This window comes from Loxodonta africana, chromosome 21 (assembly GCF_030014295.1).
Source record: "Loxodonta africana isolate mLoxAfr1 chromosome 21, mLoxAfr1.hap2, whole genome shotgun sequence".
NCBI classification, from domain to species: domain Eukaryota; kingdom Metazoa; phylum Chordata; class Mammalia; order Proboscidea; family Elephantidae; genus Loxodonta; species Loxodonta africana.
Window position 1 is genome coordinate 13,881,499 of NC_087362.1, and position 19,107 is coordinate 13,900,605.

Consider the following 19,107-nt stretch of genomic DNA (forward strand, 5'->3'; position numbering starts at 1 on the left):
CCTTTATTAGGTGAATGGATAAACACACTGTGGTACATCCATATAATGGAATATTATTCATTAATAAAAAATAAGTTATCAAGGCACAAAAATGCCTGGATAAATCTTAAATACATATTGCTACATGAAAGAAGCCAGTCTGAAAAAGCAACATACTGTATGAATCCAATATATGACATTCTGGAAAAGGTAAAACTGTAGAGGGAAAATGATTCATAGTTTTCCAGGGTTGAGGGCTGAATAAGTGAAGCACAGATTTTTAGGACGGCGAGTTTATGCTGTATGATAGTATGATGGTAGGTACGTGACACCATGTATTTGTCAAAACCCATAGACTTCTACAGCACAAAGGGTAACCTTAATGTATGCAAATTTAAAAATATTATTTAGGAGGTTAGGGGATTCCAGGATGGAATGTAGAATGTATAACAAAACAATCTAACTGTACTATGAATGTATGAAACAAGCTTACTGAAGAGTGTGTGTGAGTGGCTGGGTGGGGGGATAGGGGTGTGAAGTGCTGATCTAAGCAACTCTGGAGATAAGTGGAGTCTGTAAGACACTGGACATAAGCACTGTACTCCAGCGGATAAAACTGTTTCCCATAGGGGTGCAAATTAATCATTCTGATACTGCTATACGTGTATACTGGAATTGAACAATTAAGTAAATGGCAGATAGTGGGAGCCAGGTTTTTCCCTGTTGAAGTATGAGGTTACAGATAACAAGTGAAGGAGACGAGAATGATTCATGTGGTAATGGATTAGAGTTGGTAATATCAGTATAAACTCATGTTTGCCTTGACATAAAAAAAAAAAATAGATACCAAAAAAAAAAAAAACAAAAAACCCATTCCCATTGATTGGATTCCAACTCAGAGCAACCCTATAGGTCACAGTAGAACTGCCCCATAGGGTTTTTCAAGGCTATAAATCTTTATGGAAGCAGACTGCCACACCTTCCTCCTGCAGAGCTGGTGGATTCGAATTGCTGACATTTCAGGTTAGCAGCCGAGCACTTAACCACTGCACCATCAGGGCTCCATATAGGTACAGATGGCTACATATAGAAATTAGGGGGTATACATGGGTTAGTATACACACGTAAATTTCCTTTCTCTGTCAGCAGAGAGAGCCTAGAAACAATGACACCTCAGTAACAACACACACACCTAGTAACTAGATGTTGGTTTCTAAACCGTCCTCCAATAAAAGGAACTAGGGCTTCTTCGAGAAATGGCTGATTCTAGGGCTGGGGCAGGAAATATACAGGTTGAGCCTGGAGCATCTCATAATGTTAGAATATAAAAAAGAAATGAAGCCCAGCTTGGTGGGGATATGACAAAGGGACACGAGTCAACTGGAAAAGTTTCCAATGGCCAAACGTGGAATAATTTGAGCACCAAAAAAAAAAAAAAAAAGTAATGTTGGGTTCAAATTTCAAGTACAAAATAAATATTCATAAATACATGCTGACATAAGTAATTGAATAAGTAAATTGTGGAGAACAGACAAATCTACTGTCCAGAAGAATTCCAAATAATTGATGTAGATACACAGCCTCCAAGAGGTGGAACAAAATTCCTCACTCCTTAGGCAGGGCTGTGCATAGTTACTGCCTTCCAAAGAGTACAGAATAGAAAGGGGTGGATAAAGAGTAACTAAGACAGTGGAAAAGAAAGCTGATAAACATTCCTTAGCCAGATGATCAAAGTTAATATCAACAGTGATAAGCCAAATTGATAGCAGGTACTCTTGATATAGTCAATTCTAACTCATAGTGACCCTGCCAAAAGACCAAACAAATCTGTCTCGGAAGAAATACAGCCAGAATGCTCCTTAGAAGCAAGGATGGTGAGACTGTCTCACATACTTTGTACATATTATCAGGAGGGATCAGTCCCTAGAGAAGGACATGATGCTTGGTAAAGTAGGTCAGTGAAAAAGAGGAAGACCCTCAATGAGATGGATTGACACAGTGGCTGCAACAATGGGCTCAAACATAACAATTGTGAGGGTGGCACAGGACCAGGCAATGTTTCATTCTGTTGTACATAGGGTCTCTATCAGTTGGAACCAACTCGACGGCACCTAACAACAACAACCCTTGATATGATGAAAATGGCATTTTAACTCTGTGATATTTGTCCAAAAAAACATGTAACACACATTTTATCATAACACAAACATCAGAAAAAATTTCAAATGAGGAGTAATCTACAAAATACCTGACCAATACTCCTTAGAACTTCCAAGGTCCTCAAAAACAAGGAAAGTCTGAGAAACTCACAGTTAAGAGGAGCTCAAAGAAGCATGACAACCAAATGCGATGTGGTATCCTGGGTGGGATTCTGGAACAGAACATTAGGTAAAAACTAAGGAAATCTGAATAAAGTATAGACTTTAGTTAGTAATACCAGTTGCCATTAAGTCAGTTCCAACACCTGTGTGTCAGAGTGGAATTGTGCTCCACAGGGCTCACGATGACAGAGTTTTCAGAAATAGATTGCCAAGACTTGCTTCCGAGGGTCTTGTGGGTGGACTCAAATCTCCAAACCTTTCAGTTAGTATCTGAGCACATTGCATCATTCAGAGAATCCTTAGTTAATAATAATGTATCAATATTGGTACATCAGTTGTAACAAATGTACTATACTAATCTGTGGCCGTTCAGTTGGTTCCAACTTATAGTGACCCTATAGGACACAATAGAGCTGCCCCATACGGTTTCCAAGGAGTGGCTGATGGATTCGAATTGCTGACCTTTTGGTTAGCAGCCGTAGCTCTTAATCACTGCACCACCAGGGCTCCACTATACCACTGAAAGGTGTTAATTACAGGAGAAACAAGGTATGGGGTATATAGGAAGTCTCTGTATGATGTTTGCAATTTTTCTGTAAGTCTGAAACTGTTCTAAAATAAAGGTTATTTAAAAACAAATATTGAGAATCATGTCCACAGAAAGTGGGAAATGAAAGGGACCATAAAGAAATCAGCCAAAGCTCTTATTTTACAAATGAGCAAACTGAGGCTTTACAGTAGGGTTTAGCAGCCTAGTTTGTGGTAAGTAGTCCACACTTTGGAGAAAGTCTTGAAAAAACTGTGGTGGCTAGCTGCTGAACTTCATCCTCAGTGACACTACAATGTCAATCATAGTACACAGTAGGCACACAATAGGAAATTATTGAAAAGTGAAAGTCCCCAAGAACCTATCCGCTACCCAAGAACTTCAGTCACTCATTCATGCAACCATTATTTCCTGAGTGCCTGGCACTATAATTTTACCCCTACTATAACTTGGAAACTCTATCCAAGGGACTGAGTGGCATTTTGGCAATTTTCCATATCCGATTTTGTAAGAAACTCAGTTCAGCTGATTTTAGTTTATAAGTGTCCAGGTAAGAATTATTTCAAGCCAAGCATCATCAGAAAATAGATTGAGGAGGCACACTAGGAGTGATGATCTATGATTCACAGACAGTAGGTATGGTTCATTCATGCACAGATTATGGGCTAAATGTTTTTAAATAGTATTGTTATTCTAGATCCTCTAATATCTCTATTCTTTTCACTGTTTATTGAGGAAACGGTCCCAGAGCATAGTTTTGAAGTATGTCTGTGTTTCCAGTTTCAGTTCCATGACTTAACAGCTGGGCGATCTTGATTAAGTTGCTTAATCTTTTTGAGCCTCTATTGTTCCCTCTGAAAAATTACCTTGTAAGTTTGTTGCTGTTAGGTGCCATTGAGTCATTTCCAACTCATAGCGAACCTATGTATAAAGAATGAAATGTGGCCCGATCCTGCTCCATCCTCACAGTTGTTGTTATGTTTGACCCCATTGTTGCAGCCACTGTGTCAATCCATCTCGTCGAGGGTCTTCCTCTTTTTCGGTGACCCTCTACTTTACGAAGCATGATGTCCTTCTCCAGGAAGTGGTTCCTCCTGATAACATAACCAAAGTATGTGAGATGAAATCTTGCCATTCTCGCTTCGAAGGAGTACTATGGCTGCATTTCTTCCAAGCAAACTTGTTCGTTCGTCTGACTGTCCATGGTATATTCAATATTCTTGACCAACACCATAATTCCAAGGCATCAATTCTTCTTCGGTTTTCCTTATTCGTTGTCCAGATTTCCCATGCATATGACATGATTGAAAATATCATGGCTTGGGTCAGGTACACCTTAGTCCTCAAAGCGACATCTTTACTCTCTGAATATTTTAAAGAGGTCTTTTGCAGTAGATTTACCCAATGCAATTCATGTTTTGATTTCTTGACTGCTGCTTCCCTGGACATTGATTGTGGATCCAAGTAAAATGAAATCCTTGACAACTTCAATATTTGCTCCGTTTATGTTGATGTTGCTCATTGGTCCAGTTGTGAGGATTTTTGTTTTCATTATGTTGAGGTGTAATCCATACTGAAGGCTGTAGCCTTTGATCTTCCTCAGTAAGTGCTTTAAGTCCTCTTCACTTTTACCAAGCAAGATTGTGTCATCTGCATATTGCAGATTGTTCATGAGCCTTCCTCCAATCCTGATGCTGTGTTTTTCTTCATACAGTCCAGCTTCTCTGATTATTTGCTCAGCATACATATTGAATAAATATGGTAAAAGGATACAACCCTGATGCACAAATTGTCTGATTTTAAACCACACAATATCCACTTGTTCTGTTTGGTCTGTTTGCCTCTTGGTCAATGTACAGGTTCTGCCTGAGCACAATAAGCCTTCTGGAATTCCCATTCTTCGCAATGTTATACATAACTTGTTATGACCCACATAGTCGAATGCCTTTGAGTAGTCAATGAAACACAGGTAAACATCTTTCTGGTTCTCTGTGTTCAGCCAAGATCCATCTGACATCAGCAGTAATATCCCTCATTCCATGTCCTCTTCTGAATCTTCCTTGAATTTCTGGCAGTTCTCTGTAGATATACTACTACAACTGTTTTTTAAATTACCTTCAGCAAAATTTTACTTGCATGTGATATTAATGATATTGTTCTATAATTTCCATATTCCATTGGATCACTTCTCTTTGGAATGGGCACATATATGGATCTCTTCCAGTTGGTTGGCCAGGTAGCTCTCTTCCAAATTTCTCGACATAGATGAGTGAGTACTTCCAGTGTTGCATCCGTTTGTTGAAACATCTCAGTTGGTATTCCACCAATTCCTGGAGCCCTGTTTGATGGCAATGGGTTTTCATTAGTATGTAGTTAGAATTAAATGAGCCACAATTTGTAAAGTGTTTAGCAGACTTGGCAATGGCAGTTAATGTCGTTGTTATTACTAGCATCATTACTATTAACGTTAGCATTATCAATCGACCAGATGCTCATACCTGTGAAGCTACCTTGAGAAGTTTAGGGCAATAATTCAGGATCTACAAAAACCAACACTGACACACTTAATCTTTCTAAGCTTGATAAGTGAGTAGGTTTATTGCCAACAAACCACAAAATTACTGCTGGGATCCAGGCTGTGATTTTATTCACTCTCAGTCCAGTGCTTCTTATAGACTGCCAGGAAATCAAGGGAATTATTTTCAAGTTCTTTTCCATCTTGGCCTCCTCTTCTGCCAAATTTTATTCTCATTTTAACATTAGTATGCACTTTAAGTATTCCACAGGCTCCTAAAACTAGACAGTTTCTCTCGACACGCTCCTCTTGTAATGTTCATTTTTCTGACTTTATTTCTATCACATTTAAAGAGTGTGTTACTCATGGTGCTCACAACCTCTCTGTATAAATGCCGTGGAAAAAGTCCAGCACTCCCAGCCAATGCCTTCCTCTGTATGCCCAGATAAAAGAGGTCTTGTTTCTGCTATGCTGACTAAACCTTTTGATCGAGAAGACTGGCCCTACTATCATCAGTTATAGCCAGAGCTGCCCATGTGGGAATCCTAGCAGTTGCCAAGTACATCATACCATAGAAATTGCATTCCAGTACGAAGGCCTCTCAGAAGTATTTCTCGTCCTGTACTTGTAGTAGCTTCAGTTCAACATCTTACAAAACAGCTCCTTGGTAATTCTGCTGTCTCCTCAAGAAGCTCACTTGAGACTTCTCAATGGAGTTTGTTTTTGTAAGTCTCACTTCAGTATCATAATGCTAAATTTGGGTAATAAAAGTTATCCTGTTCAATCCAGTTGTAAAAACCATTCTGAGCGGAAATGTCCCAAGATAAGAGGAAATCTTAAGGGAAAATTCAAAACAGTTTTAATCAAAAGGAAAACTCCTTTACTGAGTTCAAAAGTAACCAAGTTAATAATGCAGCTTAATTGTTTCTTTTAACTAATGAAAGATTTTAAAGGTAATTTTCAAAGGTAAATTTGTCTGTAGTTCAGTGGCATTTCAACAAACATATTGCAAATTAGTTTTCAATTAGTGTAGTTGTTTTGAAATGTCTCTTATCAAGGATATACACATAAGCAGGTCCTACCCATCTCCTGGGAGGATCTGAATTATGAAAGCTGAAATCAGCTGCTGCTTCTCCCCACATTACTACCATCAGTGATTCCAGAAGGATGTAAGCCTGAGGGAACTGAGAGAAAAGGGTCAGTTATGGAACACAGGCACGGCAGATTCTAAATCAGGGCATATGCATGAGCTCCCAGTGGAAATCAGAGGAAGAGTGCTATGTCTGCCACCATTTTTGCTCACCAGCATAAGATGTCCAATGTCTGAAATTATTTATATCTGAGACATCTCCTGATACTTCATCTGGTTAGAAGTATTTTGTTGTTACTGTTTGCTTTTTTTAGGAAATATTTATCAGATCACTTTTCAAGTTTAATACCACTATCATCAACACAATTGCTTAACTTCTATGAGAATGATCCTCTACTCCTGAATTGACTCCACCACTACTTTGTGGAGGCAACTTTCTATTTGTAACAAACCTGAATTGACATAAGAGTGATATGATAATATGTCCAAAAAGCACACATACACCCCCAAACTGTTTGCTTATTAGAGCATCACATAAAAAATAGCTGAACATATTTTCTAGAAATCTGGACAGCATATTTGGACGGACTTACTTAAAATATACATGTCACATAAGAGCTTCACTTTGGGAAGCTCCAGGGGCTTTCTCAGAGAGACCTGCAGCTGTCTCCAGAGCAACATAATTTGGGATTCAACAAGTGGCCTGAGTAACTAACAGCCCCATTGGGCAAGACAAAAAAAGAAAAAAAGTCTTCTCCATGTACAAGAACATAAATAGTGGCTTCAGATATGAGCCCCGAATTAAAAATGACAAGGACAGGTTTCCTAATTGCAGGCCTTGGTTGGCAATTCAAGTGCTTCTCCAATGGATATCCTGATGAACAGCATTAGGCATTTTTTTTTTTTTTTTTTTTGCCAAAATATATTTTTTATTGTGGTAAATAGTATGTGGCTCACAAAACATTTGCCATTTCCACAATCTTCATGTGTACACTTCAGTTTATTCTTATACATCATTATACCAGTTAGAGGAGTTTTACAGAGAGGATCATGCTTGGGTAGGGTGAGTACAGTAATAGGCATTTTTTAACATAACAACGTTTAATAATTCTCCCAGAAATGATTTAACTTAACAATGTTTAATAATTCTCCCTAGAAATGATGGCGTGTTCTGGTAGTAATCAATAAATATTTCAGAACACAGGACGAGGAAGCCACGGTCCTAACGTGTTTCTGAGGGGAAATGTTCCTGTGTGACCAGGGACACGATCCAGAGGCTATGAGACAGGTACCCAGGAGCTGCTGTGAACTGGAAACAGGCATGCAAGGGCACAATGCCAGGCATATTGCATGGATTTTAATATTGCTGAATATAAAAACCAATCAACTATTATGAACAGCTGTGAATTCAGATACAAGAAGACAAAACAAGCAATGCAATAAGGGAAGTGAAAAAAGAAGTAGACAGAAAGGGAAACGAGAAGGAAAAGAAGAAAAGAGGGGATCCATACACAGAGAAAATCAGATTGTTGGCCCTATATTTCTGGTCTAGATCTTCTCAGGATAGACAGGATGGACAGCTCTCAAGATGGAGGGAAGGCTGAGGAGTTTCCACTTCTCTCCTGCTAATGACGTATTTCCCCACATTTAACGAATTAACCTATCTGTGGCATGACCTTTATTTAGTAAGGATTCCAGGAGGCTTCTATTTACATACGCAAAGCAAATGTGCAGTCAACCGCACACGCGCCTCTCATCTCCTTTCCTGAATTCCACGCCACTTGCTCTAGCTTCAGTGGAAGGGAGACCAAATAGAGATTCGATCTCTTTCAAGGCTAATAACTGCATCTGGTTCTGTTGGCCTTCACTTTGCTCCATGTACCTCCATTTCCGGGTATGCATGCGCCACTTCCTCTCACCTCCATTCTTGAAATGTTCTGCCTTTGCTTCCATAGCCACAGTCTCCTAATTTTTCCGGTACTCTTTTGGCTACCCCTTGTCTGTTTCCTTCCGAGTTCTCTACCTGCCCCTTACTTGCCACGGGTCGGTAAAGGTTCTGATCTATTCTCTTCTCACTCTGTTATCTGTTCTGAAAGGCTGTATAGGGCAATGGTGAAGAGCATGGGGTGATAGGGCAAAGTAAATGAGCCAGACATGTGAAGTGCCTGGCACACGGTAAGAGCTCGTGAACTTTGAAGTGAGGTTAAAGTGGTATGCACAGCCATGTTTGTCCTACATTGATGACAAACTAATTCCCTACCCCAGATTTCTTTCTTGAGTTCTAGGTCCATTTATCCAACTGCCTACAACACATTCCCAATTGCACTTACGGTTCCTTAAACTCACCGTTCACAAACTAACTTATTTCTATCTCCCCACTTGTGTTCCAGCCAAAGCTGCTCTTCCATTGGTATTCTTTTTCCTTAACGAGTAGAAGCACCATCCACCTGGGGAACTAAGCCTTGAAAAGTAAAATCTTCTTCCTTTCTCTCAGCTACTTCTACCCTAAACGTAAATACCTAATTAGTGAAAAACCCTTTATTTTGCTTCCTAAATATCTTCTTTTCTGGATTATTTCAAGAGGCTCTGTTCTCCCTCTTTCCTGCCTCTCTCCTTCCCACCATATCTTTCTTTCACAGGGCAGCCAGGGCATTTATCCTTTTAATATTTTTCGTCATTGTTCCAGGCACCTTCAGGATAAAATTTTAAAAATTTAGCATGGCATATTTATGAGGTACCTCATGAACTTACCTCTTTCTATGTCTCCAATTTTATCTCCCTAGCTTTTTTAGCTTCTACTCATGCCCTAGCTCCACCCAGACCAAACTACCTGTAATCTCCCAAAGTTATCACCTTCTTCTTTACCTTCATACCTTTGTTAATGTGACCTGGAATACCTTGGCCTTCATTCTCTGTCTAGATAATTCTTACTTTTATAACATTTCTAACTCCAGCAAGACTACTCCAAACTGAATTAAAAAACAAAAAAAAACATCCTAAAGGATACTTAACAGATGCTACAATTCCAGTACAGTTTGCTCAAAACAGAGTGAAATCCCACGTGTGCCTTTATTTCTGAGACACAGAATAGATTTCTTCTTTAGCCATTTTATTTTTGCTTTCTATTGGCTGGTAATGACTCTTTGCGGGAGCGGCAGGAACACTGGACTATGAGTTGGAATTTATCTTCTGCCAAAACGTTGCAATAAGAGATCTTGCTGGTGAGGAGAACTTGATGAAAAAACACAAAGCAACCATGAAAGCAGAGGAGGTGCTCAGCTATCTTCCTAAATTGTATTACCCATTCCACCTTTCTTCCCTCCCTTGTCTTCTTCCTCCTTCTCCTCCTCCTCTATGAAAGTGGAAGAAGTGTTCAGCTATCTTCCTAAATTATATCAGCCATTCCACATTCTCCTTCTTCTCTTATTCTTTTTCTTCTTCTTTTCCTCCTCACCCCCTGCCCCCCCCCCCAATTCTCTTAAGGAAAAATCACTCTCTTGTGTTCTTTTTATATCCCTCAGGCTTTATATTTTATTGCTCCAAGAGTCTGCCTCCTTGAGGTTCTTGTATAGACTAGTTATTACTCTCTGCAAAGAAGCTATTTAGTTTGTTCTTGCCTGGTTTGGAAGGATCCAAGGAGGCAGTTCTTGCAGCCCTGTCTTCCTTCCACTCCACTCCTTCCCCTAGTCCTGGCTGGAGCAGTGAGCCTGTCAATCCCAGGCAAGAGGCAAGGCAGACAAAGACTCATTTGTAAAGACCTCCTTCCAGCACCTCCTCTCCTCTCTTTCCTAAACTCAGCCAGTGACTTGGAGCATTTAAGAAGATTCCTCTGTCAAGACGGCTGGAAGGAAAGAAGAAGGGGAAAAAAAGGTATGTATTTTTTTTTTCCGTTTTTCTTTTTAAAGGCCATTTCATGTCATTTACTCCAAGCTGTTGCTATGGATTATAGCAGAAGTGTAGGTATGTGTTGAGTCAGAAGGGAAAGACAGAGACAGATTTTCTGAGGAGATGGTACGTGCACTGTGAAAAAGATGATGCTGGTTAGGATAAAAGAAAAGAATCAGACCGAAAGAGAATAGAAAATGTATACTCCTTGACTGGGAAGGTCATTTAATCATAGGTTTAAGAAGAGGTAGCTTCTTAATAATTAATGTCCACATTTAGTCTGACTCTAGTCCCTCACAAACAGGGCCTTGTTACCCCAACCCTCAGAGCTATATGAGGATGATGAAAGGTATACAATATATTTTAATGCAGTGACTGTATCTCTGTATTTTATATTCTATACGAAGTTAACTGCAATATCTAAGAAAGGAAATGTTTGTTGCTTTTAAAAAATCCTCATTCCTGAAAAGAAACGAGTATTAAGTGTGTGATACAAAGAGGGAATTCATCGAATTCATCCTTGCTGTCCCCACCACGGAACACAACACAGTATCTGTACTGCTAAGATAAAGGGAAGCTTTTTCCCTTTAGAAAACATTCTTTAAAATTCCTTAAGTTAGTTACACAGGCTACAAAAAGCTCACATGGGTCCTAGTCCTTTTGTCCAGTGAAGACAACTTATGGTGGCCAGGAAAACAATTAGAATATGTGAGGCTAAATGTTAACATTATCTTCCAGCCTGCTCTGCAGATTCCTTTCTGGGAGGATTTGAACTTTGTTTTTCCACTGTGAAGGTCTCTTGGTATTTGAGCTGATCATGTCTGTTTTAAGGATGTTTGAAAGACTTAGCCACTTTCTGACACTTTTTCTGTTCCTTTATCACACACTTCAACAAGTGTCACTTTAGGACTCTCTGTCATTCTAGCACAAACCTCTTCTTAGACAGTTAATAAGGAAAAAAAGAGAAAATTTATAAATTTTCATCTTCCAGGAACGAGAAATGGGAAACATCGCAGACTAAGCTGTTAATCTCTCCCAACTATAGCAGAGGCATAGGGGAGGGAGGGAAGGGCACTAGTCCAAGGGGGTGCCAGACAAGGCACTGAATGACATTCGGAGGTGCCACAAATGTGAAAGGCACCTGACTGAGGCAGCCAGGACGAGACAAGGGAAGGTGTTCCTGCTGATGGGTAACTATCAATGTCTATTCATCTTGAAATTGGGGGGTGGGGAGGCACAACTTAGAGACTGCCCCTGGGCATGCATTACCCTCAGCTAGCCTCTGAACTGTAGTTTTGATATTTCAAACGTCAAGTTCTGGACTGTCAAATTTTCATTTGCTTCTGTAGCTCTTGCTTCTCTCTTACTGCCTTTTGAAAGACATTTGAAAATGGACTGCCCTTTCTAATTCATCAACTTCATTTCATCCCATTGCTTTTAATGCCCATGCCCAGAACTGACATAAGCCGCCTGTATGAGCACTGTACCATAAAAGTCTGAACTTAAACTACATCACCCTGTTAGTTTTGGCTGTCAAATGAGATAATTCTTCTTTTTAAGTCTCCATTTAACTCCAACCATTCAAAAGCTTGCTGGTGCCAAATACTCTCACAGAACCAAAATTTGCAATTTTCCTACCTACAAGATGGTGGCAATGATTTATTGCTTAACTAGAAAAGTCTTGCTTATAATTCTGTATTCTCTGCATTGATTGTTTAAAAATTACACCACTATTGGGATATGAACGGTATCAAACAACATTAGGAACAATGTTAATTACACAAAATTGAATCCAAAGAACCAGTGAATAACTATTTATCTCTCACTTATTCCTCCAGAGCTTCAGTTTCTGGCTATGTTTTCTTTTGTAATTTGGGTATAGTCCAAGAAGAATTTTAAGTGCGTGTACTTCAAATGAAAGAGAATTTCACTCCTGTTGGCATTTGAAAATATGGTCTTGATGGATTGCCAAGGATTAAGGTTGGTGTCCTTTAATGAAAAAACCAACCAATGTACCACAAGAACATACTGATCCAGATATTTTCCCACTTGCTGAAGAATAGTTAAAGCTATTAATTCTGCACTGCAGTAAAGAAGACTTCAGTTTAAATCCGCAATCTATGAAGTGTTTAAAAAAAAAAAAAAACCATAAGTGCTTGCCAAGTGTGGAACTTTCCATTTTAGTATGTGCCTGAGACGGTGGCAGAAATGTTATTTTCTGCTCTGGCATGGGCACAGTCAGAGGAGGTGCGTGGTATGGCAAAATACCCACTTACTTTTCCAGCAGTTTATTTGTTCATCCTTTCCTTCAGTGAATGTTTCTGAACACCAACTGTGATTCTAGCATTGAAGCTGGCTGTCTGAGAGATGCAAAAGAAGTAGAACTTGAAGTCTTGGCCTTTATGATGCTGGCAGTCTCCTCAGTCTTTTTGCTGGTATTTTCTCTTCCAGTCCTCTGAATATTGAACTTCCCCAGGCTTCAGTCTTTTTCTCTTCTCTTCGTTGTCTATATATACTGCCAATAAATACATAACTTGCACTACGAGAGAACTCAAATTTGTATCTCCAGCCTTGACCTTCAGACTCATACTCAACTGCCTACTTAACATTTTCACTTGTATGTCCAAACAACGTCTCAAATTTAACTTGTCCAAAGCCTTACTCTTGGATTCCCCCAAAACTGGCTCCTTCCAATTCTTCCTAAGCTCAATAAATGGCATCTCCATTAACGCCAAAAACCTGAGTTATCCTTGATTCTTTCCTTCTTGCCTTAGATCTTACTGGCTCCAACTTTAAAACGTAGTCCTAATCTGATTATTACCATCACCATTGCAACATTTTACTCTAAACTACCATCAACTCTCACCAATAACTTCTTGTCTTCCTACATTCATTCTTGCCCCACCATGATGCATCTTCAAAGAGCAACCAGGCAGGTTTTTTTTTTTTTTTTTTAAAGACATAAATCAGATCACATCACTATCCTGCCAAAATCTCCCAATGGCTTCCCAGTATACTCCATGATTTTAAATTCTTCATCACGTCCCATAAAACCTTTTATGATCTTTCCGGATCTACCTTCCTGGTTCTAGGTAAATTCATGGAATAACTAATTCAATAAATGGCTAATTGGCTTTCTGTGAATTTCTCACTCCCTCACACCTAAAGCTAGCCATATTCTCCATATAGTTAACTAGCCATATTCTCCATATAGTTAACTAGCATATGAAAAATGCTGACAATGATAAGGTATTGTTTAGCCAATGCTCAGTTCTCGTAGTGCAGGTTATATATAAGTGCTATGGGAACATGGAGCAAGAGAACTGTTAGAGTGGTGTGAGCTAGCTCACACCATCTTCTTAGAAAAGATGAGTCTGAAGTTTGTTCTTAATGGATGGCTTGGTCAGAAATTAACATAAAAGGGAGAGGAAAGAGGGAACACCAAGGCAAAAACACATGTGTAGGACTGAAGAGATGACTGGTTTGACTCTCTGGCCAGCTCAGCAGTAGTGAATGATAGGTGTGGAGGGGAAGTGGAAGGAAGGTCTTAGGATTCACAGCTAAGAACTTCACACAGTCTTTTAGATAACATGAAATTGCTGTAGGCTCTTACCCAGGATGAAAAAGTGTTTTTGAAGAATCATTCATTCCATTCAACAAATATAAGCCAAGCATTGTATTAGCCACTGGGTATTTGGTAAGGAATAAAATAGACTGCCTTCACGGAGCCTTCAGTCTAAAAGGAATGTGAGCTGATAAGTCACCTGGAAAAAAGCAATTTAGCTTTTGGTCTTGGTTCCTGAGAGTGGAACCACACCTGAAGCTAATGAGTGGGGCTGACTAGACCAAGAGGAACCACCTGAGAGCCCACTGTTGCCTAAACCTCAGGAAGCATGACACAATCTATCACAGCCATGTGAGGAGGCAATAAAAGCCTGGAACCCTGAGACTCAGATGAGCTTCCTGGTTGGTGAAGTCTTTTCCATACATAGGAGAAGGACATGTCACTGGGGACATGGAAGATCTGAACAGGGACCCCTGCCATAACTTACCCTATGCATCTCTTCATTTGTATCCTTTTGGTTGTAATAATTCTGTAGTCACAAGTATGATATACTCTCCATAAGATTCCATGAGTCATTTCAGCAAACTATTGAACTCAGAGGGGCAGTGAAAGCCAGCAGGGGCTAGTGCCTGCCTATTTGGCAGTCTGAAAGAACGTGTTGAGCTCTGACCCAGCTCCAGGTGGCTAAGCTCATAGAAGTGCTACATGGGCAGCTGGTCTGAAGGACAGTACCTATCTAACTTGTGAGCTCTGACCCAATTCTGGATGGCTAGAGTTGGAGAGAGAGTGCTCCTTGGGTAGCTAGTGATGAGGATGAAGAAGTAGGAAGGTGAGGACTGGATCCATTTCAACATTTTGGGGGATTGGGTTCATACTGATCCTTCTATGCGGTTAGTGAAAATGGTGGGATCTGCTCACTTTCCCTCTTTCTTATGCAGCAATGACAGACAAAATATGTGAACTCACAAATATCTAATTTAAATTGTGATAAATATCATTACGGAAAAGAATAGAGAGTACTATGAGAGAGTTAGGCTGAAACTTTATATTGGATGGCCTAAGGGAAGGCCTTTAAGGAAATAACATTTAAATTTAGACCTGAAAGTTGAGAAAAATCCAGTTAACTAAAGAGCATTCCTGGCTGAGAGGGCAGCATATAGAAAGATCTCAGTGGAGGAAGAAATATTTCTTAATTATAAGAAAATATATTGTACATATCTGAGACCACTATTATAAAAACACATAAAAATGCTTCCACACAGAAAGAAACAATTTTTGATGGTTATGAGGGAGGGGAGGGGTGGAGAGAGAAAAACACTAACTAGATAGTAGATAAGTGGTAACTTTGGTGAAGGGTAAGACAGTACACAGTACTAAGGAAGTCAGCAGAACTTGACCAGGGCAAAGTCATAGAAGCTTCACAGACATATCCAAACTCCCTGAGAGACTGAGCTACTGGGCTGAAGACTGGAGACCATGGTCTCGGGGGACATCTAGCTCAATTGGCATAACATAGTCTATAAAGAGAATGTTCTACATCCAACTGTGGTGAGTAAGCAACTGGGGTCTTAAAAGCCTGAAGGTGGCCATCTAAGATGCATCTACTGATCCCATCCTGGCTGGAGCAAAGAAGAATGAAGAAGACCAAAGATACATGGGAAGAATTAGTCCAAAGGATGAAGGGACCATGACTACCACAACTTCCACCAGAGTGAGCCCTGAACAACTAGGTGGTGCCTGGTTATCACCACCAACTGCTCTGGCAGGGATCACAATAGAGGGTCACAGATAGAGCAGGATAAAAATGTAGAACAAAATTCAAATTCACACACACAGAAAAAAAAGACCAGGCTTGCTGATCTGACAGAAACTGGAGAAACCCCAAGGGTATGACCCTCGAACACTCTTTTAACTCAGTACTGAAGTTACTCCTGAGGTTCACCCTTCATCCAGAGATTAGGTCTATAGAGTCACCAATAATACACATGAGCGACATGCTTCATAGATCCTGTACATTAGACTAATGGGTACACCAGCCCAAAAGCAAAGAGGAAAAGGCAGGAAGGGACAAGAAAACTGGACAAATAGAAATAGCGAACCTGGGGTAGAGAAGGGGAGAGTGTTTGACACAATGCAGGGTTGGCAACCAATGTCACAAAACAATTTGTGTATTAACAATTTAATGAGGAACTAATTTGCTCTGTAAACTTTCACCTAAATCACAATAAAAAAGAAAAACTAAATATATCTCTACTGTAATTTTTAAAAGTAGGTAAAATGGGTTATCTTTTAGCAAAACAAATTGTCAAAAATAACTCAAGAGGTAGAAAATGATGTAATACTGGGGACTTACTTTTCCTAAAAAATTATTCATTGTTTATCTGAAATTCAAATTTGCTTGGTATCCTGTAACTTGATATTTTAACACTGCTAAATATCATTGTCTGAGTGGGAATATCATGTATATAAGAGAGACCCCAGACTGTAAGAGAAGTCAGGAAGTATTGGTACTGCATATGGATTCTGAATTCATCTGCTTTTATGTAGCTGACATGCTGAGGGTGGAGACACTCTGAGGAATAAGCCTCAGTTAATACCATTCTTTAAGGTGAGTTTGTCTGAGCAACCCTCAGCCTTCCAATCACTTATCCTTTCTATGTACTGTCATTACAGCACTGCCTTGTATCTCCTTTTCAGTCTCCTTCCTCTGGTTTATAATCTCTTTCTCTGACTTATCTTCTACCCAGTCCATAAATGTTAGTTTCCCTGTGTTCTGTCCCAGCCATCTCATTTTCTCCTTCTTAACAACCTCTAGGCAAATGTTACTTATACTAAGGTTAAAGTAAGTGTTTCTAAAAATAAAGGTGACATTTTAATGGTGCTCTTTTACAAAATAAATCATAGCAAATGAGACTGTCTTTTGAGCGCTTAACCATGCCTGTTGGTCAGGACCCCATAACTACCGATGCTTTGGGGCTGGTGGGTGGAGGGTGGGTGAGGTCATAGATCATCAATCAGATGCATACTTTTTTAGTACTGAAACACATTGTAAAAAGAAATAAGGTGGATGCTTTATTGGAGCTGATTTCCATTTATAGTAAGAATTGGTTTGGAACATAAAGGTAGATGGAAGCTTAAAGGGAACAATTAAAAAATGATCAAATTCCAGCTAATAAGCACATGAAACATACTCAGCATCATCAGTCATCATGAAAATGCAAATTAAATCCACAATGATATGCCACTACGCATCCATTAGAATGGCTATAATAAAAAAAGAAGACAATCTCAAGTGTTGGTGAGGATGTAGAGAAGCTAAAGCCCTCATATATTGCTGGTATGAATAAAAATGTATAGCCACATTGGAAAACACTTTGGCAGTTTCTTAAAAATTTACATATAAGGTGGAGCCAAGATGGCAGAATAGACAGATGCTTCTGGTGAGCCCACTTTACAACAAAGACCTGAAAAAACAAGTGAAATGAGTATATTTATGACAAGCTAGGACCCCTGAGCATCAAAGACAAACTTAGAAAACAAACTGAGGGGCAGGGGAAGAGATGGTTCAGAAATAGAGAGGAGTTACCGGACCTGAATCGCAGGGAGCCCTCAGGCACCATTCCCGGAGCAGCGGCAAGGGGCTGGTACTAGCGTTCAGCTGCAGTTTCCTCAGGGAGAAGCAGCCAGCCACACAGCCTACTCAAACCTCCAGAACCAGAGGATAACGGCGCTACAGGCAAAAGATAAGTACTTGCATATATTTTATGCACCTGCCCCCCACCCCGCCCTGCCCCCAAGCCGGCTTCAGCAGCTGAATTCCCTGGGCCTGAGATAGGCCCTGTTGAGTGCCTAGAGTCATCCTCCCAGCATTGGAGAAAGAAAAAATTTGCAATTGGGGGAAAACATAATTTGCCAGCTCCACTAACTGGGGGAGCTCAGGACAGAAGCGGCTCCTGACCAGGCATAAACGGTCTGTAACCTTTGAGTACCTTTCCCCTCTGCAAGGACTTGTGTGGGCCTATTTCAGGAGAATAGCCCCTTGTTGGCAGACTCCAACTGTGTTATCTGTGCGTCAGAGAGTTGGGTATTTGATGTTTGACATTGCTTTGCCTGTTAAACAGGGTCCTCACCTACCCACAACAGGGGCCTAAGGACTGGTAGCTCCACTCAGGTCAGCCACCCACGACAAGGGTCCAAGGATAACTCGTACCTCCCAGTCCTTACAACCAAAAACACTGGGTGCCCATGGTCCATCTGCAGAACCCACCCACCTGTATGCTATAGGGATCAGGGACACGCTTTCCTAAGAAACACATGGGGGACATTTCTTAGCCCCCTGCCTTGTTCAGAATGTGACCCCCTGCTGCAACCAGATACTGGTACCTACACCAATCACCCCTGCCCCTTTAAGACTGTAGGACAGAGCCTGTACCACACACTTGATGATCAGCTACCTGGACCTGAGCTGAATTTGTACAAGAAAAGTGAATGGACTCTTAGACTGATATACCTGGTAACAGCTTTAGCCATCTGGGGACAGGATGTCAGAGCTCCAAAAGTGAAAATAATCAAGCTAGCTCATTCAAGCAACCCATTTGGGCATACCAAAACAAAGCAAGAAGCTACGACACAGTAAGCAAACATACAATAAACTGATACAATAACTTATAGGTGGCTCAGAGAAAACAGGTAATATCAAGTCACATAAAGAAACAGACCATGATCGCATCAACAAGCTCTCAAAACAAAGAATCCAGGAATTTTCTAGACAAAAGTGCATTCCTGGAATTACCAGAGGCGGAATACAAAAGATTAATATACAGAACCCTTCAAGACATCAGGAAGGAAATGAGGCAATACGCAGAACGAGCCAAGGAACACACAGATAAAGCAATTGAAGAAATTAAAAAGATTATTCAGGAACATAATGAAAAATTTAATAAGCTGGAAAAATCCATAGACAGCAATCAGAAATTCAGAAGATTAAAATTACAGAAATAGACAACTCAATAGAAAGTCAGAGGAACAGAATTGAGCAAGTGGAAGGCAGAATTTCTGAACTTGAAGATAAATCACTTGGCACTAATATATTTGAAGGAAAATCAGATAAAAGAATTAAAAAAAATGAAGAAACCTTAAGAATCATGTGGGGCTCTATCAAGAGAAATAACCTATGAGTGATTGGAGTACCAGAACAGGAAGGGA

The 19,107-nt window shown here is 40.0% G+C and overlaps 2 protein-coding genes across 4 annotated transcripts in view; one reads left to right on the forward strand and one right to left on the reverse strand.

Annotated features, from left to right (window-relative positions):
* Positions 1 to 19,107, reverse strand: part of SAP30 (Sin3A associated protein 30) — a 55,345-nt gene that overhangs the window by 14,363 nt on the left and 21,875 nt on the right. Inside the window, exons 5-6 of one of the 3 annotated variants that reach the window (XR_010318792.1) lie at positions 5,933 to 6,113; positions 3,021 to 5,185 (exon numbers count right to left, since the gene is read on the reverse strand). The exons of 1 other annotated variant lie outside the window; for it this stretch is intronic. The gene's annotated coding sequence lies outside the window, so the exon portion shown is untranslated. Of the gene's footprint in view, positions 1 to 3,020; positions 5,186 to 5,932; positions 6,114 to 19,107 lie in introns of those variants that run through there. One more of the 3 variants, XM_064273569.1, reaches the window with a different exon arrangement.
* The window catches only part of SCRG1 (stimulator of chondrogenesis 1), a 41,429-nt gene that overhangs the window by 11,518 nt on the left and 10,804 nt on the right, over positions 1 to 19,107 (forward strand). The window lies entirely within an intron of this gene.